Source organism: Pantherophis guttatus, chromosome 4, assembly GCF_059756535.1.
Source record: "Pantherophis guttatus breed Tessera chromosome 4, ASM5975653v1, whole genome shotgun sequence".
NCBI classification, from domain to species: domain Eukaryota; kingdom Metazoa; phylum Chordata; class Lepidosauria; order Squamata; family Colubridae; genus Pantherophis; species Pantherophis guttatus.
In genome coordinates, this window is record NC_142066.1 from 134699348 (window position 1) to 134727226 (window position 27879).

At 37.0% G+C, this 27879-nt stretch overlaps 1 long non-coding RNA gene across 1 annotated transcript in view; it reads left to right on the plus strand.

Moving 5' to 3' along the window:
* LOC117655054 (uncharacterized) overlaps positions 1-23829 on the plus strand; it is a 43102-nt gene extending 19273 nt beyond the window's left edge. Inside the window, exons 2-4 of the long non-coding RNA XR_004588520.3 lie at positions 19419-19523; positions 20816-20973; positions 22718-23829. This is a non-coding gene — a long non-coding RNA (uncharacterized LOC117655054). The remainder of the gene's footprint in view (positions 1-19418; positions 19524-20815; positions 20974-22717) is intronic.
* The last annotated feature ends 4050 nt before the right edge of the window (positions 23830-27879 follow it).

The window sequence follows — 27879 nt, forward strand, 5'->3', positions numbered from 1 at the left end:
AGTAACCTTCTCCAGCCTATCACACACATACCATTATCTGGAGTACTCTTAAATGGGCTAGGCTGTTATTAAAATGGCATTCCCCAAGGCACCTTCCACGCTAGATTCACTAGAATTGGAAAAATCACCCAATTTATAGAACAAACAGACTGAGAAAAAAATAATTAAATAACCACAGGAAAGAGGAAAGTTCAAAAATTCAAAATGAAGGCTGAACATGGTCAGGAAGTAAAAAAAATTCTGAGATTAGTAGAGAGAAGAATCCCAAAATAGGGAATGGATTTGGGTGGAAATGAAATCTTCTGGAAAAGGCCATGAAGGTTGGGAATCTGCTAGAAAAGAATCTTCCCAGCCTGTTACAAGCTGCTCTTGTGATTGACAGAAGTAAGGGAGGGAGGGGAGGGAAGGAGCTGTATATTAGCATGTTCCTATTTCCTTCCCAGCCACTTAGCAATCTGGATAGCAAGCAAATAATTTAGAAGAAATGTAAACTTATCCAATTTTGCAGGAATCCAATTCATTATATTCACAGCTCTTTGCTTTTTATCTTTTTTTGAAACCCTATGAAAAATGAATCTCTGCTCAAACTAGTTTACCTCACTCCTAAGTGGTTAATTATAACACGAGCTCCCTGATTTTTGTTGACTGAGATGAAGGGAGGGAATACCCTTAGAGACATATTTAATCATTTGGATCTAGTAGGACTGTATTTATTTCTCCTTTTTTAGTCCATTAGAGAGCAAATTAGATTTGATTCGCTTGCTCTGATTGGCTTAATTGCGCCAGTTACAGCTAAAGTACAAATAAAATTGTAATAAATTGAGCAGATGTTTAACCTACTCTACCAAGATCTTTAATAGTCAGTTCCAATTGCAATTTACATTCAGCAATTTAACAAGACCCCAGGGAAGCATATTTGATTTTGCAGCAAGCTGTTTATTTCAATGTATTTTTTAAAAAAACACACACACCAAGAGCATTGCTTCAAATTATGGGGTAGATATTTAATTTTAATATTTTCTTTCCAAACTGTTCTACTTCTTAAACTTCATTATCTTTAATTAAGATATGTATATATTGCACTTTTTCCTGCAGCAGAATCTCATGATCCAAAGAGATTACAAATTTGGCAAGCAAACATAGCATAGTGGTTTGTGTTTCAAAGCTGTTAACTGATAATAAAAACAAAAAATAAGCATTTTGGTCTAAGGATGAAAAAACATGGAAGTAGGTTGGTTTATGTATGAAGAGTTCAGGCTTACTTTTCTTTCTAATCAGTTTCTTGTTAGAGAGATATGAAAGCACTCACTCACTGACACCAGTGTCTCTATGAACTATAAGGGGACTTCGTATATTTTCCTTTCCCTAACTGATTCATAGCAGAATTGCCCTGGGATTGCAAAATTGGAGGAAAGCATTCTTGGCTTCTTTGTCCCTAGTAAGAGGAACAAAGTACCTGGAGATGTGTCTTTTTGTATCGCCAAGATACTCTCAATCTTACACAGGAAAAGACCCGAATACACCAAAACTTGCATATACATATACATATACATATACATATACATATACATATACATATACATATACATACACATACATACATACATACATACATACATACATACATATATAGATAGATAGATATAGATATAGATATAGATATAGATATAGATATAGATATAGATATAGATATAGATATAGATATAGATATAGATATAGATATAGATATATTCTGAGGTTTTCACGGGTGTTTGTATGTAGGTCTTTGGTTATTCAGGTTTTCTCCTGCATAAAATTGGAGGTTTCGTGGCAACGTTTCGACGAAGTCTCATTCGTCATCTTCAGGCTGGTGTTCTCGGCTTCGTGCTTCTAGCAGCAATGTGTGTGATCGCAGCTGTTTTTTCCTTTTAACTGCCAGTGGGGTTGTGAACTGATTGGGTGGGAGCTTGGCTGTGTTCTGATTGGGCGGAGATGTGTTCTGATTGGTTGGGGGTTTGGCTGTGCTCTGATTGGATGGGGGGTTGGGTGTGCTTTGATTGGATGGGTGTGTGTTCTGTTTAGGTGGGGGCTTGGTTGTGCTCGGGTTAGTCTGAGTAGCAGGGGGATTTGAGCTGGTGAGCTGTGTTGCTGTTGTTTGGCTTCGTGTTCGTGGCCGTGCCAACTATTCATGGTGGGTGTCAGTCTGCTTCATGTATGGATTGGAGGGGTTTAAAGTGGCTAATGATGCAGCTGTGGTCTGGCTTCTGGTCCGGGGTCATGTCTCATCATTAGTGTGGTTTTGAGTCTGCTTTCTGCGTGGATGTGTGGTGGCTGCATCCTGTGTGGCTCTTGTGAGTGTGGGTGTGGTGTCATTCTTTGTGTTAGGGACTCGTTTGTCAATAAGGGCGGGTTTCCAAATGGCTGGTAGGCGGGAGGTATCATCTCGTTTATTCATGCTGTGTGGACGTTTTTCTTTCTCTTTTTTTTTTTAAAATACTTTATTGAGTTTTCCGAAACAAAAAAGAAAATATACAATCTATCTCTCCTTTCGGAGGTGCAGTGTTTATACAATATAGTGAAACAAAAGTTAAAAAAAAAGACTTCATCCTTAACTATACATTATTTTATACAATACAACTATAATACATGTGCCAAGTCAAATTCTAAGGTCATGTTTTCGTCTTATTGTTCAACCAGTGATACCAAATACCCCATACGTCATAATATTTTGAGTTGTCCTCGTTTTTTAACTCACTTGTCAGTTTCGCCATTTCTGCGCACTCTAGGATCTTATTTATTAGAGTTTCTTCTGAGGGCATAAGTTTGTTTTTCCAGCATTTTGCGAAAGCTAATCTAGCCGCAGTTATAATCTGGATTATCAGTTGGGTTTTATTGTTGTTAAAGCCTTCTTCGGTTATGCCTAGGAGGAAAAGCTCTGGGGCTATGTCTACCTCCTGTCCCGTTATTTCACAGAGCCAGTGTCGGATTTTGGACCAGAACTTTTTAGTCTCAGGGCAGGTCCACCATAGGTGGTAGAAGGTGCCGACCGTTTTTCCACATTTCCAACATGTGGGAGAGAGATTTGGAAACATCTTGGCTAGCCTCGCTGGGGCTAGATACCACCTGTGTAACAATTTGTAATGATTTTCCCTAAACGTTGTCGATTTAGTTATTTTGTAGTTTCTATTCCAAGCTATCTCCCAATCATTAAAATTTAGTCTATGTCCTAGATTTTTTTCCCAGATGTTCAGTTGATTTCTTGCTATGGACTCTGCCCTATCTTCATCTAATAGAAAGTTATAGATTTTTGATAACATTTTCTTATCTGTTCCCCAAATAATTTTGTCAAAGTTCCCAAATTTCGCTGCTATACCAAATTTGTCTCTGTCTTTTTGGAATCTTGAGTTGATCTGAAAATAGTTCCATCAATCCAAGTTTAGGCCCTGATCTCTCAATAGATCCAACGATTTAAGTTTCCCTTCTTCATCGAGGATATCCTTGTATGTACCCCATTTGCACTCATCTCTCCTGTTTGGTGCCGCCAACGCTTCCATGATGGAAAGCCAGTTGGGTACTTTCATATAGATCTTCTGTCTAATTTCGACCCACGTGTGAATAAGGGTCTCCCTAATTTTATGTTTATGAAAATAGGATTTTTTCTTGTTCTTTATATCCCAAAGGTAGGAGTGCCATCCTTCTAGAAGGTCATGTCCTTCCAAGGTCAGGGTTCTCCTATCTTGTAACTTGATCCACTCCTTAATCCAGATTATTTTTGCCGCCTTTGATATAGTTCCCAGTCAGGGAGCCCAAAACCTCTCAAATTCCTTTTCCCTTGGAGTATCTTAAAAGAAATCCGCGATTTCTTGCCCTCCCACAGAAAATTCCTGATATGTTTGTTCAAGTCCAAAAAGAATTTTTTATCTAAAGATAACAGAATGTTTTGGAATAGGAACAAAATTTTTGGTAGGATATTCATTTTAATTGCTGCAATTTTACCAATCAGAGACAATTTGAGCTTTTTCCATCTTTCAAGATCTTGGTGTGTTTTCTGCAGAAGGGGAATATAGTTATCATCTTTTAATGAGGAGAATCTCGTGGTGATCCATATTCCTAAGTATTTTATTTTCCTAACTGTCTGGAGGCCTAATAAATCTTCCAATTCTTCCTTTTGAAGGTCTGTCATGTTTTTCACTAATAATTTAGTTTTATCCTTATTGAATTTAAGGCCCGCCACCTCTCCATATTCCTGTATTTCCTGCATTAATTTTCCACCGGATTCTAATGGGTCTTCCATTATGAGGGCTACATCGTCAGCAAAAGCTTGGGTTTTGAATAATTTGTTCCTAATCTTTAATTCTTTGATATCATTGTTAGCTCTTATTTTTCTAAGTAGCGCTTAGTAGCGCTTCTCTAGCGCCAAAATATATAATAAGGGAGACAGGGGGCATCCCTGCCTCACTCCTTTTTGAATCTGGAACAATTGGGTTCTGTCTCCATTCACTAGTATATTTGCCCTCTGGTTTTTATAGATATTCTCAATCATCTTCCTAAAGTTAGTACCGAATCCCATTAGGTCAATTTGATTTATCATAAACGTCCAATTCAAGTTGTCGAATGCCTTTTGGGCATCGACAAACATTAAGGCCAGCTGTTTTTCAGGATGTTGTTCGTAGTATTCAAAGGTGTTTAAAACTATTCTCAGATTATCTCTGATCTGTCTCCCTGGGAGAAAGCCATTTTGATCTTTGTGTATCCACCGATTTAAAAAATTTTTGAACCTCTCCGCAATTATATTCATGAACAGTTTATAATCTGCGTTCAACAATGAGATAGGTCTGTAGTTGGATATCTGTTTCGGGTCGGCACCCTCTTTCAAAATAAGCGTCAAATACGCTTCCCTCCACGAATCTGGAATTGTGATACCCGCCAGAGCCTCATTCAGTATTTCTAGTAACTCTAATTTTAGGGCATCATCAAATTTTTGGTATAATTCCCCGGGAAGACCATCTGGGCCTGGAGTTTTATTCTTCTTTATTTTAGAAAGGACCGTTTTTAATTCCTCTATAGTGATCTTTTCATTTAACCTTTCCTTTTCTTCTTCAGGGATTAACGGTAGATTAGCATCCAACAGGTACTGTTCTACCTTGTTTGACGCAATTCCTTCACTTTTATATAAGCCTTCATAAAACTTTCTTATACTCTCCAATTTATCTTCTTCCTTCGTCAGCAAATTACCCTGGGAGTCTTCTAATACTAATATTTGATTTTTTTCCTTCTCTTTTTTTAGTTTATATGCCAGCCATCTCCCTGACTTGTTAGCGTTCTCAAAACAATAATGCTTGGTTCTTTTTATTTTTTGCGCCATTTCCTCTTGGTCCAGTAAGTTCAATCTATGACTCGTCATCGACCACTGTTGTTTGATTGCTTCATCTCCCGGGCATTGCTGGAGTTTATCTTCAGCTTGCGATAACTTATTAGTGAGCTCTTCTCTAGTCTTTCTTTTTTCCTTGTTTTTGAAGGCAGCATATGAAATGGCAACCCCTCTCACATATGCCTTCATAGTGTCCCACACAATTTCTTTGGCTGTCTCTCGGTTTCCATTTTCTATGAAGAAGCGTTTGACTTCTTCATTCAATTTCAGTATAAACTCTTCTTCATATAGCAGCTTAGTCCTTAGGCTCCATCTCTGTTGTATTTTCTTTGTATCGTGGTGCCAGCTAATTTCAAGGAACTTATGGTCTGCCCAAGCATTTATGCACATGTTGACCTTTTTAATTTCTAGACCCAGTTTTCTGGTAGCCCAGACCATATCTATACTAGACCAAGAGTTTTGTGGCATTGAATAGAAGGTAAATTGTCTGTCATGGGGGTGTAGGATACGCCACATATCGACTAGGTTTATCTCGTCCACTAAATCAAAAAAAGACTTTGGTAAGGGAGATCTTTTATTCTTTTTAGTTATATCACATTTGTAATCGTATTTTGGATCTATTATTCCATTAAAGTCCCCTAACATACATATTTCGTAATTTGCCCAATTTGCCAGCTGTTCATGTAATTTACGGTAAAATTTCCCTTGTTTTTTATTCGGGGCATAAACCCCAACCAATAACACCTTAGAATTACCTCTCGTTATTTCTACTATAAGTATTCTCCCTTTTTCATCTTTATATTTACATTCTGCCTCTATTCCTTTCTTAACATAGATAGCCACCCCCCTTTTTCTTTTCTCAGCTAATGAAAAGAATACTTTACCAAATTTAGTATAATTTAAATAGTTGGCTTCTTCTTTTTTTATGTGGACCTCTTGGATACAAATTATGTTGGGATTTTGTTTCGCCAATTTCGACAATACTATCCTCCTTTTTTTGTAATCATTTAAACCGTTCACATTTAACGATAAGATCTTAGTATCATTCATTCCTGTAACTGTTCTCTAGTCTCTGGTTCTTATTTACCTTTTAAAGTTACTGCTCTCACTGGTCTAGTTTTTTCCCCCCTTTCTTCTGTGTCTTCCTTTTTCTTCTCCTCTTCTATATCTTCTGTTGTGATTTGTTCTTGAGATGTCTCTTCTTCCGTATTTACTATTTCGTTTTCCTCCTTACTAATTTGTTCCTCTTCACCTCTCCTTAATTGCTCTAGGAAGACTTGGGCATCGCTTACACAATCGATTTTGATTTTCCTCCCTTGCCAGGATATAAGCATTCCTTCTGGCAAAAGCCACCTAAATATTATACTTCTCCTGTTTAGTTGGTTTGTCAAAAATCTATAGTTTTTCCTCCTCTCCCTCACTCTCCTTGGAATTTGTTTTAAGATGTTCACTTCTTTTCCCCCAAAGATAATTTTTTCCTCCCTGGCAATATTATACAAAATGTCTCTCACTTTTTTCCTAGCGAACCGAACATGGACTTCTCTAGGGAGCCTATTCCTTCTCACGTAATTTGTTTGGACTCTATAGATTTCGTCGATCTCTCGAATTATTTCTTGCTTATCCTGTTGGAGAGTCACTGCAATCAACTCAGCCATCTTATCTCCTAAGTCCTCTTCTTTGTCTTCCACTATGTTTTGGAATTGCAAGTAAAATGAGGCCTTGTCCATCTCGAGTTGAATTAGGGCATCTTCCGTTTCTTTATTCTGCGCCAACAGGGTTTGATCAACCATGTCCAGTTTCTTCTCGTTTTTTTCTATTCTTTGTTCCGCTTTTTGAATTCTGTTCTTGTTACTAGCGATCAAAATTTGAATCTCATTCATTTTAGCATCAAGTCCATGTATATCCAGTTTCAATTCAGAATGGCTATTCAAAAGTTTTTCTTGCATCGCAAGCATGGTTTCTTGTATTGTTAACAGAGACGATTGTACCGTCTGCAGTGTTGGAGTTGCTGGGGGTTTGTCTGTTTTCTGTGGACCTTCTACTAATTTCTGGGTGGCTGGAGATGACATTGCTAACGTGGGGATGGATGGCACTTTTTTATTGGTTTTTGCGATTGTTGATGTCAAACTTGCCATTTCTTTCAAAAGTGCTTTTTGATCTCTAATTATATTTTCTATCTTTCTCCAAATAATCATCCAATGGCGCTTGCCACCTTTTACTCCGGGGCACTATCTTAAGTCCCAACCTCCTTAATTAGTTCCCACTAATCTCTTAATATGTTTCAGGTAGAACTTGATTTAAAGATTACTATGATACGATAATTCTACGTTGCAGCTAACCGCAATATGTAAAAGTAGGGTTCTTATAAGGCTAAGTGCAGTCTTAATATAATTTGTTAATGTAAATGAATTAATAAGTTAATAAGTTGAGCAGTTAATAAATTACGTTAATAGATTGATTAATAAAATTTATCAATTCTCTCAATAATTCTTATATATCTAAGTTTAGCCCTTAATATGGAATACAATATTACTATAAAGTGAATATCAATGAAATAACTATTACCAATAGGAATAAATATTTAAGATTAAATAGATAAAATAGATAAAATAAATATACCTAGATAAATATATATAAAATATCAATATTGTATCAAATCAATTCAATAAATACAAGTCTATATCCTAATATAAAGTTTTATCAATAACTATTAAATAAGGTCAATACTTAATTAATTAATCAATTTTATGAGTTCAATATTTCTTAACACTAAGGAAATCTACTTGATAGATAGTCTACTTGATAGTATAGTGTAATTTTTTTTTTTTTTTTTTTGGTAATTTTAAAAGTACTTATCAGGGACAGAATCAAAGTTCTGAGTATTAAAGTCCCAGATACTTGAAAGAGCAGGAAGGGAAATGAATAAAAGTATATCTATGATGTAAAACAGTGATCGCCCAGCTTTAAATCTTCGCCTCTCAGCTCTGCTAGGTTCCGACGCTTCTCAGTGGTAAACACTCACGACTAGAGCGTCTCCTTGTCAGTCCTCCGCTGTTTCAGTCTTCCACTTCGATGGACGCACTTCCTGTTTCTCCAGCACTCTCTAGAGCTCTCAAAGGCAGGTCACAAATTTCTCCTTCTTCTTTTTCACTTTGATCGCCAAACAAAACCCAACCGCCCCAAGAGACTTTCCCTTTGCTTTTCCTTTCTCACCGCACCATCTGGAGCTCTTTAAAAAGACAATCTGCTCCCTCTGTGACTCTCGTCAGCTCGTCGGGTTGTCGGGTCTCTGTAGTTGTAATCCGCTTTACCCTCTCTGTCGCCGCCTCACATCGGATCAAAACGCTCCTCTCCCGACAGCACCGACCTCCTCTTTCGGCGCTAGATCACTCCAGGGTATGGGAATAAGGTTTTAGAGCTAACACCGCACCTCCGATCTCCTTCTTAACTCCCCGTCACTTGCCGGCTATTGCAGCTTCAGGCCGGCCATTAGCGGCCAGCTCACCACGTTGGATTGACAGAGCCGCCGGGTCCAGCGAGAAGTGGTTGCGCCCCACTTTCCCACTCGCCTGGCTTCCTCTCTTGTCCGCAGGGCTCTCCGGGTCCTGCGCCCCCCAAGGGATCCCCAAAACGTGATGAAAAGAGGTGAAGAGGAGCAGCGAGCACTCACTCCACACCCTGTCGCTGCAAGTCACCAACCGGAAGTCCGTGTGGACGTTTTTCTATCTCGATGGCTTCTCTGATTATTCTGTTGTTAAAGTGTTCAGTTTTGGCAATAGTTCTGGTCTTTTTAAAGTCAATATCATGTCCTGTGGCTTTGAGGTGTTGGACCAGGGAAGAAGTTGGTTCCTCTTTTCTGACTGAGTTCTTGTGTTCTTCAATGCGTGCACTTATTCTTCTGTTGGTTTGTCCGATGTATGTGGTGGGGTAGGCGGTGCATGGGATTTCATATACTCCTTGATTTTCTAACTCTAACTTTGCCATCCTCCTCCCCTCTTCCCATACATAAAGCCCTCCTCCCATACATAAAAGGCACCACAGACAAAATCAGCAAGATCCTCCACAAACACAACATCAAGACAGCATTCTGCACAAACCGAAAAATATCCACCATCCTAAGAAACCCCAAAGACAAAATTGAGTTAGAAAATCAAGGAGTATATGAAATCCCATGCACCGCCTGCCCCACCACATACATCGGACAAACCAACAGAAGAATAAGTGCACGCATTGAAGAACACACACATTGCTCCTAGAAGCACGAAGCCGAGAACACCAGCCTGAAGATGACGAATGAGACCTCATCGAAACGTTGCCAAGAAACCTCCAATTTTACGCAGGAGGAAACCCGAATAACCAAAGACCTGCAGCCAGCAGGCCCTATGCTGCCCTATGCTGCCTAGTGAGAGACTTATATAGATCTATTTCTGGCTCGTTAGCCATCATCAGTAAGCCACACCCACATCTCATGTATCCTCCCTGTAAAGGTACAATATCTATTTTCTTACTTTTTTCTTCCTTTTCATAGGTTTTATGTGTGTTTTTCTTTTAGCCAGTTTTCTCCTACGTAACCAAGATTTTTCTTTCTACAGCCCAAGCTCAGTGGAGTCACATCCACTTGATTCTGGGCTTTTTTCTTCTGGCAGCCAGCAGGCCCTATGCTGCCCTATGCTGCCTAGTGAGAGACTTATATAGATCTATTTCTGGCTCGTTAGCCATCATCATATATATATATATACATATATATGTCTATGTAAGTTTTCACGGGTATATATGTGTGTATAGTTAATATTTCGGGTTTCTTCCCGTGTAATTGTGGATATATCCCTAAAAGGGTAGAAGCGACGTTTCGACAGAATCTCATCTGCCATCATCAGGCTTATGTGAGGAGTCTTTTGCAGTAACTGCCATTACTATTTCAAATCTGGTGCTGGTAGTCTGGGATGACTCCACCTTTTCATTCTGATTGGTTGGGAGTCCCAGTATGTGTTTATTGGCTTGGCTTCGGGTGTATGGTCGGTTTTTCTCCACTAGGTGGCAGGGCTTCATCTTTGTGGCTGGTTTGAATATGATTTGGTTGGGACTTGTATATGCTTTTTGATTAATACTTGATCTATGTTTTATATTTGGTGTTAAGATTCGTCTATCTATGAGAGCAGGTTTCCAAATAGTAGGCAGACGTGAAGTGTCATCCCGTTTATTCATGCAATATGGTCTGTTCTCTATTTCAATTGCCTCTCTGATTATTCTGCCATTGAGATGTTCTATTTTTGCAACTGTTTTTGTGTTATTAAAACTAATATTGTGTCCTGTTGTATTTATGTGTTGAACTAATGATGATGTGTGTTCTTGCTTTTGTATTGAGTTTTTGTGTTCCTCGATGTGCACACTCATTCTTCTGTTGGTCTGTCCAATGTATGTTGATGGGCAGGAAGCACACGGAATTTCGTATATGCCTTGGTTTTCTAATTCTATTTTGTCCTTAGGGTTTCTCAGAATGGACGATATCTTTCTATCTGTGCAAAATATGGTTTTGATGTTGTGTCTATGTAGTACTTTGCTAATTTTATCTGTTGTTCCCCTTATATAGGGCAAGATGGCTTTCCCATTGTTTTGTTCCTCTTGTTGTTTTTTCTTCTGTCTAGGTGTTGCATGTTGGATCATATTGATGACTTTATTTCTACAGAACCCATTTGATGTCAGTACATTAGTTAGTGTATATAATTCTGTTTGTAAATGTGCTTCATCAGCCAGACGTTTAGTTCTTGTGGTTAATGTTTTGGCAACAGAATTTATTTGTGCTGGATGGTGGTGTGATTTGGCGTTGAGATAGAGGTTCGTATGTGTCTTCTTTTGATAGATGGTATGTCCTAAGGTGCCATCAGATTTTTTATAAATTAATACATCGAGGAAAGGTAACTGGTTTTCTGATTCTATCTCCATGGTGAACTTTATTTTGGGATGGAGGCTGTTCAAATATACTAAGAAGTTTTCCAGTTTATCTCTTCCATGTGGCCAGATCACAAAAGTGTCATCAACATATCTGAGCCATAATTTTGGTTTGTTAACAGTTTTTTCTAAAGCATTGGATTCGAATTCTTCCATGAAAAGATTAGCGATGATTGGTGATAATGGTGATCCCATTGGTGCACCTTCTACTTGTTTATATCTCTGTCCTCTGTGTATGAAATATGTGTTGGATAAACAATGTTCTGTTAAATCTGTGATATGTTTTGGTAGTTGATATTTGTTTTTAATTGATGACAGGGCTTCTTTGACAGGTATTTGTGTGAATAGTGATACAACATCGAAGCTTACAAGAAGGTCATTTTCTTTTATGTGTTGCTTTTTTATTATTTGTATGAAATGGTATGAGTTCTGTACATATGAAGCAGCAGATTCTGCGTAAGGTTGCAGATGTTTTGCTAAATATCTGGCTAGATTTTGTAACGGTGAGCCTATGGAACTTACTATGGGTCTGAGAGGTATTCCATCTTTGTGTATTTTTGGGAGGCCATATAGTTTTGGGCATTTTGATGATTTTTCTCTGGGAATAATTGTTTGTTGGATTTCTTTACTTATAGTACTTGATTTTATCTTTATCTTCGTGGTTTTTTCTAAATATTTTCCCGAAATATTAACTATACACACACACACATACACACACATATGTATGTATGTATGTATGTATGTATGTATGTATGTATGTATATATATATATATATATATATGACAAATTAACTCTTTGATCTAAGCCCATATTGCAGTCATAGAGTGATTCATCCCAAGATTTAATGCTAGTCAATAAAAGGGGGGAGAATTAAGACTTCCTTGCTTCTATGTAGTTGTAGGTTTTATGAGCTCTACTAAAAAATGCCATTTTCTCAAGGGAATAGTTGGCAAACAAAACACAAAAACACAGATTGGGTGGACTGTAGAGCACCATTTAAAATATCAAACATATTGGTCAAATTCAGAGTTTTTCTGTGGATCATCTCAAAAGTGGGAGAATCAGGAATAATTATCTCAGAACCACTGAACTATACCTTTCAAAGATCCTGGAGCACTTTCCACAGAGGACTGGAAAAGAGCTGATGTAATTCCCATCTTCAAAAAATGAAAAAAATAGATCCAGGAAATTATAGACCTATCAGCCTGACCTCTATACCAGGGAAGATTCTGGAAAAGATAATCAAGCAATGAATCAGCGAACACCTAGAAGCAAATAAAGTAATAACCAAAAGCCAACATGGGTTTGTCAAAAACAAATCATGCCAGACTAATCTTATTGCATTCTTTGACAAGGTGACAAAATTAGTGGACCAGAGGAATGCTGTCAATATAATTTACTTGGACTTCAGTAAGATATTTGATAAAGTAGAACATAACCTACTACTAGATAAAATAAAAAATGTGGTTTAGACAGCATCACCACCAGATGGATTCGTAACTGGGTGACCAACCACACTCAATGTGTGGTCCTCAATGGAACTGCATCTTCATGGAGGGAAGTATCAGTGGATTATCCAAGGCTCTGTTTTAGGCCCAGTGCTTTTCAACATCTTCATCAATGATTTGGATGAGGGGATAGATGGGGAACTCATTAAATTTGCAGACAACACCAAGCTAGCAGGAATAGCCAACAATCCGGAAGGTAGGCTTAAGATACAGAAGAATCTTGACAGACTTGAACATTGGGCACTATCTAACAAAATGAAATTCAATGGTGAAAAAAGTAAGGTTCTACATTTAGGCAAGAAAAACATAATGCACAGGTACAGTATATGTGGTACCTCATTCAATAGTAGTAACTGTGAGAGGAATTTTGGAGTCCTAATGGACAACCATTTAAATATGAGCAGCAGTGTGTTGCAGCTGCCAAAAAAGCCAACACAGTTCTAGGCCGCATAAACAGGGCTAGAATCAAGATCATGTGAAGTGTTAATAGCACTTTATAATGGCTTGGTAAGGCCACACTGGGAATACTGCATCCAGTTTTGGTCGCCATGATGTAAAAAAGATGTGGAGACTCTAGAAAGAGTGCAGAGAAGAGTAACGAAGATGATTAGGAGACTGGAAGCTAAAATATATGAAGAATGGCTGCAGGAACTGGGTATGTCTAGTTTAATGAAAAGAAGGAGTAGGGGAGACATGATAGCAGTGTTCCAATATCTCAGGGGCTGCCACAAAGAAGGGGAAGTCATGCTATTCCCGGAAGCACCTGAGGGCAGGACAAGAGGGAATGGGTGGAAACTAATCAAGGAGAGAAGCAACCTAGAACTAAGGAGAAATTTCCTGACAGTTTGAACAATTAATCAATGGAACAACTTGCCTCCAGAAGTTATGAATGCTCTGTATATCATAGAATGAATCACATGTTTGCTGAGCCCTGCTTGAACCTTGAAATAAGAAGGAAAGCTTCCAGCATATCTAAAGAGCAAAGGAATTCTGCTTATGCTGTATTCTAATTTACAATCCTCCTACTACAACATGCTTATTTACATGGAGATTTCCATATACATTATTACTTCAATAAAACATTAGAATCTTCACTAAATCTCAGAGCACAAAGTAATTAGTGGGCAGTGAATGTTGGAAGTACTCATATTATACCATTTACTGTAATAGCATAATAGATTATCACATGAATGGCATTTAAAAGGGATCTGACAATTATTGGGCTAAGGTGAGAAATGGATATAAAATGGATAAAGTAGCCTGAGAATGGGCTCAGTTGTGGTTGTAAATCAAGGACTAATTGTATTGAGATTTTCTACAGCAGTTCAGAAGGAGAGTCTTCAAATGGACCTTAGGACTATGATGTTAGAACTGAAAGTAAAATAATACTTAATGAAATTATTTAATTTTTAACAGCTTTCTTTACTTCTGCTCTTCAAGAACCATCTTCTACAATGCATTTCCCATCCTTTCCCTTCTACTAACTGTAATTCCTATTAGTTGATAGGACAATCTGATTCTTCTCTGATTATTAGGTCAATTTCCTTTTTCTTGTTAGCAGGTGGGGGTGGTTTCAGGAAAGTAATCTAAGTATACATTAAGTAGGAATCCCCCTCTCCACATTATGCATGCACAGATATACTGACCCTCCGTCCCCCATTGCATACACACAGCTCCAAATGTCTACCTAGTATATGGCTACAGGATATCAGTAATTACTCATAATTCAGCACCGCAGGAACTTAGGTAGATGAGCAAACAAAATGAGCAGTGATGATGTACTTGAGGAATAAAACAAATACATAACACAAATACACTTAAAGGTGAACAGAAAAATGAATCCTAGGCAAACTATCTCTCCAAACTAGAAAGAATTTAATTTGGAAAGAGCTTATTCCCTAAATTCAAAAGCCAAGAAGGTTAAATGACCCCAAAGCTTAATTTTCCCACTGGGAATGTTCAGTGCAACACAGCTGCACATATTTTATATATATACATAGGTCCCTGAAAGTAACAGATGCTAATGAATGGCTGTGTTTTTCTGTTCTTCCTTTGTAATTCTTCTTTTTCACATGAGATAGCAGTTCAGGAATATATAAAATATACAATTCATTAGAAACCAAATAACAGTTACATTTTAAAAGGGGAAAGAAATAGGTTACACTAGAAGTATCTATGGAAACTCTCAGTCATCCAGGTCATGGTTGCCTCAAAAGTGCTTTTTTTCAAAAGACGACTTCATTTTTTTTTTTAATTTGAAGACATTTTGCTTCTCATCCAAGAAAGTTCAGAACTGAAGAAGCTTCTTGGATGAGAAGCAAAATGTCTTCAAGCAAAAATAAAGAAAGTCAAGTTGCCTTTTGAAAAAAGCACCTTTGGGTTATACTAGAAACCCGACCCCCAATATATTACTAAAACACCTGTGTCTGTTTGTAACCTTCAATTGGACAAAACTTGAAAAGGCCACTGCTGCACCACAACACTTTTGCAATAAACTGTGCTCATGTGAGCTTCCCACAAGTCAATGGGGATGCTGATAGGAAGTCTAAACTTGAGTTTAATCTAAGCATCTTTGCTTATGCCAGCTTCCCTGCAAAGTCAGTGGCGAATCCAGGAGGAAATTGCAAGTCAAAAAGGCCAGCAGGCAGGTAAGTGGCTGATACCAATAGAAAGAATATTTGTAGATCAGGGTTGGAATGTGGGGTCCTTGAGGCTCTCTGAGCTTGGTTTTCTTGCAGATGTTTCATTACTAAACTGAGCAACATCATCAGTGCTGACATTGATAATATTACCTAATTTGGTAATCAAATGTCTTGAAAAGAACAATCAAATTCAGCACTAAGTGGCTGCTGATGGGTAGGGAAGGGAGCAAGGGGGTGCATAAGAGATGCAACAAGATTCAGGGTCACAGACACAGCATGAGGATACATGTAGGCACAGGATGGGTCAGGGTGGATAGATAAGAGTGTGCCAGGTCAGTACAGCAAAGGTCAGGGATGCAGCACAGGTTGGGAAGGTGCAGGTCAGGGAGGATGCTCAGGGCACATGAATGGTGCACTATGAGTGCAGAGGGCCTGAGGGAGGGAGTGCAAAGTGGGGACTTACACAAGCAACTTGAGACTTACCCTGACAGCTTCCCCACTGACTCTTCCTGCAAGCTTTCCACAAACAAAGTCAGTGGGACTGCCAGTTGGAAATCAGAAATCACTCTCACTTCCATTGCTTTCTTGCTTGCCCGTGGCCATTCTGTTGATCTGCTTGGGCAAGGAAATGTCTCTAAAATGATAACACAATGGAAATGATGATCCAAAGACATATGGGTTGTCTAGTCATATTCTAAAAAGTATGGACTGCAGATTCCTATATAAATATCAAGGAAATGTGTGCGGGTTATTTGTTTGTTTTTTTGGAGTCAAAGAATTTAGATAACAACTGAATATACTTGAGAAGGTTGTATTCAAAAGATCCACATGATAGGAAAAGCTACATGTAAAAAACTGGGGTATAAATGACGATAATGATGGTAATGATCCAGATTTCTACTGGGGTATACATCCATATTAGAAAAAGCAAACTCTCTTGATCCAGATTAATAAAACATTGGAATCTGCCCTGGATCTTTGCTGGCTCTGAACATTTTAGCCATCTCAGTAGGTCAGCTTCTGTTCTGATCAAAGCAGAGGATCATATTGTATCGATTTCTCAGCCACCATTTTTCTTTTTAGACAATTTTTTTCAACTTCATATCTTTCCTTGTTACAAACCTGTTTTTTTAAAAAACCCGGGACTTCTGGCTGACGTTGCTGTGAGATTGGACACTAGGAGGGGGTCTCTACGCTCCCATGCCAAGTTCTCCCCATTAGAAGGCTCCTAAAGGAGCTAAAACAACCTTGCAGGGGTGGTGGAGAAAAGAGGAGTGTCCTGCAGTCGCAGAGAGCAGCAACTCTCCTGCTTGACCCAGGGCTTCTTCCTCCTCATCCACGACAAGGAGAAGAGGCAGCCATCATGGCTGCCATGAAGCTGGGACACAGCCGAAGCAACAAAGAAATATGCAGGAGCAGTGTAGATGAACTGTGACTGGAGCTGGGTGAGAAGATTCTTTTTTTATTTAGACGCTAACTTTAAAAGGAAAAAAAAAGAAATCCAGGAAAAGAGACTCTTAGAACTATTTCTTAAAGCGACCAACAACCATAGAGAGAAAAATCCAAGACCTGAAAGAAAAGAACTAAGAGGAGAAAAGTTAAAGACCTTTTAAAACATAGAAAATTGGATTTTTAAACGGGTAGGAGTTGTTTTCAAAAGGCATTATAAAATGCTGGAACTATCTACTTGAATAGCCTACTTTGTTTCTATAAATTGAACTAAAATTGGATTAATCAATTTATCAGACTTGAAACAATGCTGAAACCTAAACTGAGGGCGCCATTTACTGGTGAATGGAAAATATACCATACACTTACAAGCTTGGGAAAATTCCTGATAAGAGAAATAAACAACATTCATCTGGAGAACTGTGGGGGACTGTTCTATAACTATCTGTTTTATGATAGATTTTGGAGATTTTGTTATGAGAATAAGGAAGACTCTTAAGTAAAGTGACTTTTGATTGTGGAAGCTGCCTGACTACTTAAAGGGAACTGATTAATAATCCTGAGATGTAAAGAACTATGATTATTGAACTTTCTGAGGAGCAACATTGGACTTGAATATATTGCTTTTGGATTATTGAGTAAGAGCGGGACTTACTAAAATAAGACAAGATACTCCATTGCGGGAATGAGTGAGATTTCAAAAGAAATGGCATTGATATTTCAAAGCATTAGGGATACTATGATAAAGAACCACATAGAGATAAAAAACCTATTGCAAGGCATAAATGGGAAAATAGAAAATATCCTACAACTAATAATGAATGAAGATCAAAGAGTCCAGGAAAGAGAGGAGACAGCAGAAAGAATGGAGGGAAAGACAGAACAGACAAACCAAAAAAGAAAGCAAGAAGATGAGAAGGAGAAGATGATAAAGATAATAAGGACTAACGAAATAAACCAAGGGAAAAGTACTTTAAGAGATTTAAAAATGGAATTGGATAACTTGGAAGATACTTATAAAAGGGAGATAGGGATTTGGGTAACATTCTGGAGGCCTGGCAGCTTAGGAGGATAGAGATGGGAGAAATACTCAGACTGAATGGTGAAGACACAGGTGCTGATAGAGACAAAGATCCAAGAGAGGATATGAGAGGGAAGCTAAAAAATAAAAAAGAATTGAAGTATTAAAATACACAAGGGATGATGGACAGAAAGGAATTTTTTTCTTTTTATTTTTTTCCCTAATATAATGGTGGCCTGATTAAAAACTAGAATAGAGGTAGAAATAAGAATACATATCTTTATATAAAGCAATAGTTAGATGGAAAGATTGGAGGTTGAAAGATGGTATTAGGTATGTTTAAATAATAGGATGATTGGTACTTGAATGGCATATTGTGACTTTGAACAACCAAATAATGAAGGACTACTGTATGTCTTAATATAAACATGTATACTAACACTACAATTAGTAATGGTGGCCTGATTAGAAGTTAGAATAGAGGTAGAAATAAGAAATAGGAGGAATATTAGCAGATATAATTTTTATATAATAGAATAATAATTAGATGAAAAGATTAGAGGTTGAACAATGGTATTACTATGTACACTTAATAATATCATTGGCATTAAAATGGAACATTGAAATATTGAGTAAATACTCTAAAACAAACATGTATATCAATACTAGGATTATATAAATTTAATTAATGTAACTATTAGTATTATTAGTATTAGTATTATTGCTGTTTGTATCAAATTGAATTATACCCGGAGGCCACACTGTTCATGTATTGATATTGATGCATATTTAAAAATAAAAATCCAATAAAACTTTTTTTAAAATCCCCTTTTAAAAGTAAGATTGGATCAATTAAAGAAAAGAAACAAACTGCAAAGTTGCATTTTAAAATGACAGTTTTCTCTCTATAGCTGATTGCAAAATTTCTGTGCCATCTGCAGGAAGCCACGCCGGCAAATGTGTCATCAAATCTAATAATGAAAAGAAGAAACAGACAGAACGTGCTGTAGAAACAGACTGGTCTAATTACTCCTTTATATTCCATAGTTTCTGAAAATACTCAAGCAAAGAACAGTTAGGTGAAGCTAATCTTCAAAATAAGGATGTCTTAATTCATAAAAATAAAAAGTTAGGAAAAAAGTCCTGCCCAGTTTTGAACCTGGGAATTAATCTCATCTTGCAAGGCTTTTCAGAATATATAGGAATTTCAATTAACCTCTAACATTTTAAAATGAAGCACTATCTAATTTAAGGCAAATTGACATCAAAATGTTTAATCATTTCAAATGCCATGGGCAATATGAGGTGGGTTTTAATCCAGGGAAGGTTATTTGTGTTGCTATATAAAGAAAACAAAGGACTTTGCTTTGGAATGCAATACTTAATTCTGAGCCTGTTATTCTTCTTCTGCCTAATCTCCTTCACAGGTTTGTTCTTACGAAAATAAGATTTCAGAAGAAATAAGGTTTCTTCTTTTGATTATTTGTCTTCTTCCTAGAGCAGTGCATCTCAACCTCAGCAACTTTAACAAGTATGGACTTCCTCAGACAACCATTCTGGAAAATGAACTCCATGCATCATAAAGTTCTGTCTTAGAGAAAAGGTAAAATATAATTTAAAAAATTAAATATTTCATAACATTCTGCTTTATTTTGTGGGGATTTAGATAGGCTAAACTCATTGGTATGAAATGAGCCAACATCAACCAATTAGGAAATGGTGTTTCCTGTTTAATGAAGAAGTGGAAAACTTTTAAAACTTAAAAAATAAAAATCTGGGATCCTCTGCTGAAGGTTATGCTAAAGTCTGCAATGGATGTCTCCTTTCTCTTTTTCTTTTCTTCATTCTTATTCCTAGGAATCTCAGCTAATATCTATGTATGAAATTAAAGAAAAAGTGCAGCCGTTATGTTCCACCATTGTCTGGGTCTACATAGATGCTCATGAAAACAATTTGGCTTCAAAATACAATTACTGTTATTAAAAGCATGATTTGTGTTGTCTGAAGCAAATAAATTATGAATAATATAGCAGTAAGTATAAATAAGAATGCCTAGAGATGAATGGAACAGTCTCCATTTATTTTAACTCTGCAGTCAATTGCTCTGCAAAAAGATATAGAAAATTCTTAAATATCTATTAGCTGTTAATTTAATTTATATAATGTCATCCGTTTATAAACAGACTTAGTAACATGAGGATGTTACCTGATCTGGTAATAATGTCTGCATGGAAACGATCAAACACAGAGAACATCAGTTTAAGTTTAAGTTTAAACAGGATTCTTTTTCTCCCTTGTCCTCCAATATTTGACAACAGGCTCTCAATTATCCATTCAGGATCCAAATATGCCCATTGGCCTCAAAAAGGTGGTGCATCCACGCTCTATAATGTATCCTCTGTGATTTGGACTATTTTTCCTTTCTACTTCCTTTCTATTACTAAAAGAAAACTTTCAAGAGATCATAGTCCAAGACCAAAAGGGAAAATATTCAGTAGTCTTAAGTACAGCAGCCTTCCACAATCAAATATTCTTTGATTGTTGGATTTTAATCTCAACAACAACAGCTGCCAGTGCATCTGGATGCCAATAGATTGGGGAAAGATGGTACTATTCGTACCATTTCCTATCCTCTAAGCTTATTAGAAGAGCCCAGGATTTGGTTCTTGGTTAAACTGAGATTCCCCCACCCCTCATGTTATATACACTTCTGGCTTGCCAGTTTGATTTCTCCCAGACTTATCGTTTGTGTACTGGATAGAGCTTGTGGAAAGATCAAATCAAGGGGATGGTCATACTAAACTAAAATTAAATCTGAAAAAATGCACTTGGGTCAATATGGCATGTGTATTTCCCTTGCCTTTTTTTACCTCTGTTCATTTGTTCTGTTGCCAGTTTGGACACAGAGTTACAAGACACAAGAATTTCAGTAGAATTCCAACAGTCCAGAACTGTTCAATTATGTTGATTCACCAAAAGACGTATACTGCATTTGTCCTTGGTGCATTGTCCTTTGGTGCACATTCATCATTTCTTCACACAGCCACCTGTAAGTAAGTGATTTTCCTATTAGTCTATTATAATGTAATGCCATTTTATGCAGCATGTCTGGCTCTAGATGAATGAAAAGAATCCATTGCTCTATTTTCTTGGTAATCTTTGGAATGATTCTGCAGTTCAAGATACCCAAATTGGCAAACATAATGACCAACAAATCAAGGCTGGAATTAATTAAATGCATTCTGCTCAGGGGCACAAGTAATGCTCATGTCTTAACTTGAATCCAGAGTGTGCCACTTCGATATAAGCATCCATGGTGTTTCACATATAAAAACCAAATAATTAACTATGCATGCAGTATATTCCTGTTACTGTCATTTAAAAATTCATAAAGATATGCTGCTGTAACACCACTGCTTAGAACAACATCAAAATAACTCTATTTTGGGAGGTTAAAAATATCAGTAGCACTTATATGCCGCTTCATAGTTCTTTACAGCCCTCTCTAAGCGGTTTAGAGAGCCAGCATATTGCCCCCAACAATCTGGGTCCTCATTTTAACTGCAAACAACCATGTAGTACAAAGCAAAAATCTGGAGAATGAAATGACAGGTTAAGCTGGTGTTATAATTGTTACTTACTAATAGGTGGCACTAAGCAACTAGTTTGTTTTTATAGAAACTAAGCAAGCATAGGTAGTCTCCATACTGTATCTTCAAATCCTTTTAGCTGTATTTGAACTAGGTAATTGTATGTATATTAAGGTGACCAGATTTTAACATTGGTAAAGACGGACATTGTGGGCGTGGCTTATTTTGTGGGCGTGGCTAGCTGGTCACGTGACTGGGTGGGCGTGGCTAGCTGGTCACGTGACTGGGTGGGTGTGGCTAGCTGGTCATGTGACCGGGTGGCCATGGCTATGTGTATAGGGTAAGGTGAACAGATTTTAACATTGGTAAGAAGGACACCATTGTGGGCGTGACTTATTGTGTGGGCGTGGCTTGGAGGCCATGTGACTGGGTAGGCGTGGCTAGCTGGTCATGTGACCGGGTGGCCATGGCTATGTGTATAGGGACTACTCAGAGGGCTGAAAAGTCATTTCTGACAGGTCCTCACACTTATGACCATCCTCACATTTATGCCCGTGCAGTATTCTTAACAACCATGTCACTCATTTCACAACTGCTTCTCTTCATCATGATGACAAGATAGGGCAAAAATGTAAAATGTGAGGACAGTCGTAAGTTCGAGGACTGGTCAAAAGTGTGACGACTGTCCTCACATTTTACATTTTTGCCCTATCTTGTCATCATGATGAAGAGAAGCAGTTGTAAAATGAGTGACATGGTTGTTAAGAATACTGCACGGGCATAAATGTGAGGATGGTCATAAGTGTGAGGACCTGTCAGAAATGACTTTTCAGCCCTCTGAGTAGTCCCTATACACATAGCCATGGCCACCCGGTCACATGACCAGCTAGCCACGCCTACCCAGTCACATGGCCTCCAAGCCACGCCCACACAATAAGTCACGCCCACAATGGTGTCCTTCTTACCAATGTTAAAATCTGTTCACCTTACCCTATACACATAGCCATGGCCACCCGGTCACATGACCAGCTAGCCACACCCACCCAGTCACGTGACCAGCTAGCCACGCCCACCCAGTCACGTGACCAGCTAGCCACGCCCACAAAATAAGCCACGCCCACAATGTCCCTCTTTACCAATGTTAAAATCTGGTCACCTTACCTTTGAAGCCCCGGGCAAGAGTTTAAACAGTTTTTTTTTCTTCTAGCCATCAGCTGGGGCTCAAGAGGCAGCGGGACTGAGGAGGCAGAATGAAAAATCGGGACTTTTTTGAAACGCCGCGGGACGCGGGACAAATTGCTAAAAATCGGGACTGTCCCGCCAAAAGCGGGACGTCTGGTCACCTTAATGTATATTGCATTAAGCTTTAAAGCTATCTTAGCCTCATTGTCACAGATGCTACTTTGAATCTCATCCCTTATACATTATCTAAGTAGTCAACTTACTTTTCTTGTGTGTTTGGGCCTCATACTAGACCTTCACCTTATGGTGATTTATATAGATTTTACAGATGGAGATTCTCTGAATTGGCTCTATAACTCATAACTTTAAATCCCAATTCTGAAATTATTCAGAAATTAAAGATTATTAATTTTAACTGCAACTTCCCAACTCTATACTGTTACTTCAGGAAGCTAATTAAAAGTGATATAATTGTGTTCTAAGTCCTTGAAAATCGGACCATTGTTTTAAATTTGGATTTCTGTTTTTCTGAGTAACCCTTTTGAAATATTTCAGTTTTCATTGCTTCATATATTTGTTGTGATAATGAAACAAAATATAACCAAATATAGTTTAGCAATCTTATTGTGTGAGGATGCAGAATATGGGACAAGAATAATTTCACTACTTTCATGAAAGTGCTTTATTGCTTTCATGAAATTGATAGGTTGCCATTAATTTTAATGTGTTTATTTACATTTCATTTAACTTTTTGAGATTTTTATCTAGAGCTTTCTTTTTTTCTTTTTCATTTCCAGGCTTTTTGAAAGCACAAATATGTCCTAGCAGAAATGGACATGTAGCTTAATTCTGGTAAAATAAAATGACAATGTGTTATATGATATTTTGGTATTATAGAAAAAATACTTAGAAAATATATAATAAAAATACTTTAAATGGCTACTTGCAAAATTGCGAGCCAATCTTTTGTTGCTGATCAAGCTTGTTCAAGTTTTAACTTTTGTAACAAGGAATTATTCTCTTGAATAAGTACTTTTATTCTAACCTCTATATCTGCATTTTCTAAAATTACAAAAGAAGGAACTGATAAAAGAACTTTTTGGGCTTATCGTATTGTTAACAAGAACTGGAAACATTGTCTGGTCTTAGTATTCTTCCTCATTAGAAAACTTACAGGCTTCATAACAATTTTTGAATCAATATAAAACCTATACTCATTATTGCTTCATTAGCAAAAAAAATATATGGAAGAATAAAGATAGAAAATGCAACAATCATTTATAGACCTACAATAGAACCCATGGCCCCATTCTCTGAGCATGTTGGTTGATGATATACATCAGTATCTCATACAGTATTTAGAGTTTTCTTTATTGCCATTAAGTCTTTCTAATTTGTTGCTTTCCAGAATCCCAAATATCCAGAGGTTCAGAGGTAATAAAACCTATTCATTTTCCAAATTGGAAAATTAGGGCATGATTGTTTTGTGGACACCATCATGTTACTTAGATCCTGAGAATAGGTCTGTTTCTCCAAGGATCTAATGAAGACGTGTTATTCTTGATTCATAAAGTCCAGGAAATAGTCTATAGTGTGAAAAACAATTTTAGTACTCTTAATGAATGAATCATGAAACATACATTTTTGTATTCCAAATACGATGCCATCAGATTCTAACAATACTTGTAAGGAATCATCTCTAATTAAAATCTAACACATATCTTTCATTAAATCATGATTGTGCTGGCTAATCCAATTAATTATCTCAGTCTTAATCATTTTTGTCCTATAGGAGTTGAAGTAGTCTTTTTAAAAATTATTGAATATGAGCATCACTAGGGCCATTCATTTCACACAATAACCCCATGTATTCAAACATCGTAAAGTTAAACCATTATTAGTTTTCATCAGGGTTTAATGAATAGATTATTATTTATTTATTTATTTATTTATTTATTTATTTATTTATTTATTTATTTATTTTTCATATTTCTATGCCACCACTCTCCGAGGACTCTGGGCGGCTTATACCAAAGACAGTATAGCATATTGCCCCCAACAATCTGGGTCCTCATTTTACCCACCTCGGAAGGATGGAAGGCTGAGTTTACCCTGTATAATAATCTTTCCATAGAATTAAGTCTTGTCCATCTTTTTTTTAAAATATTCCTGAATATTTTAGCTTTTCCAAAGGCATTTAGAAGATATTTTATCATGTCCTCTCCCCTTCTCTTTGTTATTATTGTTACCAATATAATGTATGCATTTTTACTGTGTGTTTGTTAAATTTGTTCTGATTATTTTTATTATTTTTAGTAACATCTTTACAGAATTTTAAATTTTGATTGTAGATTATAGATGTTTTATTGTTATGATTGTTATAGACTGCTGTGAAAATGTAGTTGATTTGCAATATAAATGAAATATGTACACGCCTGTAATGCATATGCATACATACCAAAATTGAGCTGTATACAGTGATAACTTTGAGTCTAAGGCAATTAACTGTTTTGTGGAAGGCACTTTATTAAATTTCCCTAACCAGAATTATAACTGTTCATAAGCTTCAAAAAGAACAGTCAGAAGAATGCATGCTACATATAAATGGAAGGAGATTCACAAAAGCTGGAGCCTGGATAGCTCTGCAGACAAGGCACTGTAATTTAACACCAGCTGTCTGCAATTAAAGTAAGTTCGAATCTTGCCAGGCTCAAGGTTGACTCAGACTTCCATCCTTTCTAAGGTAGGTAAATTGAGGACCCATTTTTGGGGGGCAATAAACTGACCTTGTATAAAATATACAAAAGTATGAAGGCTATTGCTTAATGCACTGTAAGCCGACCTGAGTCTCCGGAGAAGGGCGGCATATAAATCAAATTTTTTTTTTAAAAAAACCTGAGTTCAGAATCTTGATTAGAAGCAGAAAGTTACCATTGGATATAACACTTATAACTGATTTCTATATTTCATCTACATTTCAATATTTCTATTTCTATATATTTCATCTTTCTTTAAGAAAATTGCATTAAATAGAACCTCTTCCTTCTTACGGGCTATGCTTCCCATGATTTTACTAAGTTTGAGAAAGGGTAATGGGCTAAGGTCACCCAATGAAGTTCTAGTCAAATGTAGATTTGAATCTGGATCTTCCTGCTTCTGGTCCAATGCTTTCTACTCTATTACTGATTGCTCACTGATTACACATCTTGTACTACAAACAAACGGTGGCTAGTTGATGAACCATCAATTCCAAGCAGTTGACCTTATTAACTGTGGTGGCCATGACTGTTGAAAGAAACATTGGAGTCTGTTTATGCTTTATGCTAGTATTATATGCTTTAAAAGTTGCAGCAAACCTTAAAGGAGTGTTAATGCTGAAGAATCAATGCATGTGACATTTCTTGCTAATATTTAATTTTTGAGAACAAACTGCAAATATTATTTCTGGGCATTTTTGCTGAGTCATTGAAATTTTATTAAGGATCCTATTTTCCACTCATTTCCTGTCTTTTCATGAAACAGTTGGATGGGTTCTTGCATCCTTTCTACATTTAACAGAAGTACCAGTGAAAAAGAACATTTGATGTCATTGGTATGATCAGAGGACAATTGTTAACATTTATTCACGAATCTCCTTCTGCCTTTATTATTATTTTTTTACTTTTAATGAATCCAGGCAAGTAATTTCCTATCTCCATGAAGGAGAACCACAGAAGAGAATTACTATCCCCAGCAGTGACCTTATAAACTTGAAGAAAAGCCATTCAAGGACTTTTTGTTCCTTCTGCTTAATGGATTTGCAATTTAAAAGGAGATGCTGTTATTTGTTGTCACTTGATATATGTAAAAACAACAGTAACAACAAATGCAGAGGTGTTAGAAATATTGTCACAGTTTTTCAGAGAAGCCTCTGTCAGCATTTCCAGAAGAAGAGAGAAACAGCAGGAGCTCTTCAAATGAGGCTTTAATTACAAAAATGAAGGAACTCAGCATCAGAAAGGGTATTGGTGCTTCCTACATCTGCCAAGGAGAAATTTCAGCCTCCTAAACTCTGAATCTAATAAGCAGCCTTGGTCCCTAAAGATGTTTACCTTCTGCTTCTCTCTTCATCAACCTTGACTGGGCTAGAGAATAATAATTTCCAGCAATAAAAATGATGAAATCATACACTGTTGCTGTATCGCAAGGTTAGCTTGACCGCTTGCTTCCTACGCTTGCAACCTATCTTCCACCAATTGTGCAGTGCCAGACATCGTTTTTCCAGGTGGTTTCCTAACACAGACCCTACAGTTGCATAATTTTATAAAAGAAACTCCTGACTGTGTCCTACAACTTGTGAAAGAGCTTGATCCAATCACAAATAAACCATTCATATCTATTCACACATCATGCTAATACAGAGCTGCCATTAATACACAATTGCAAATCATGGCTTCTAGATGTAATTTACAGCCCACAAATAATGCTTTTTTAAATTGGTCCCATTTACATATCACACAAAGCCTAAAACAAGCTAACCACATTCTGAGACAGTGTGAGCAATTCAGCTGTGTACAGCAGGTCATCCAAAATTGTTGACTAATGTAAAAGGTAATTGGAGACTTATTGTTCTTACCAGTAGGTGTTCTTATACTTACCAGAACTGAAGCAGCTTCTGAATGAGAAGTGAAATGCCTTCAAGAAAAACAAAGAAAGTCCAGTTGCCTTTTGAAAAAAATGCCATTGGGACAACCATGATCCGGATGACCGAGAATCTCCATAGACATGTGCAAAGAATAGAAGAGCAAAACAATTCTCCTTTTACAGATGGAGACAGGATTTTTAAAAATTGTTTAACATTTTTATTTAGTTATAAGATAAAATAAGATACAAAATACAAAAGTAAATAGGAAAGCAGTGAGGGAGAGGGAGGAAGAGAAATGAGGAAGGATTTGGAAAAAGAAATAGAAGCATTGACTTCTGACTCTCTGTTGTAGTAAAATACGGCATTAACATCAAACCACAACTTTTTTGTTTTTTCATAATAATATAAACTAGCCAGTTCTATAAGGATTTATCAATCTAATTGGTAAAACCCAAAATCAAAGTTTCATTCTTTTCCACTTCAAGCACAACGTTCAAAAGCTGTCTCCATATGGAAACAAAAGTGACAGGAAAATCTCTGAAGATCTTTTCCTTACTGGTGAC